The following is a 316-nucleotide window of genomic DNA, read 5'->3' as shown; positions in this document are numbered from 1 at the left end:
GGGACTCGAGGCCTCTGTCTCCCAGCTCACTTTACCCGGCCCGTGGCCACGAAGGTTGGAACTGGATCCGCCGCCCTTGCCCGCCACTGGAAGAGCCTGCCCTGCGGGCCATGGAGATCAAGCGTGCGTTCGTTCCTTCGTTAGTGCGTTTATTAAGGCCGGATCCTTGAACAGGTACCAGTGCCAGGCCCCAGGGCAGGCGCGGGGGACGCGGTGGTGAGCAAGACCAGAGGCCTTGCCCGATGCCTCCTGCAGTTCAGTGCTGGGGCAGGAGCGAGCGCACTGGCGTCGCCCGCAGGCTTTTCCTGGGTCCCAT

Source organism: Myotis brandtii, unplaced genomic scaffold, assembly GCF_000412655.1.
Source record: "Myotis brandtii unplaced genomic scaffold, ASM41265v1 scaffold633, whole genome shotgun sequence".
In the NCBI taxonomy this organism is placed as follows: Eukaryota; Metazoa; Chordata; class Mammalia; order Chiroptera; family Vespertilionidae; genus Myotis; species Myotis brandtii.
The sequence above is the reverse complement of the archived record's forward strand: the minus strand, read 5'-3'. Positions refer to the sequence as shown.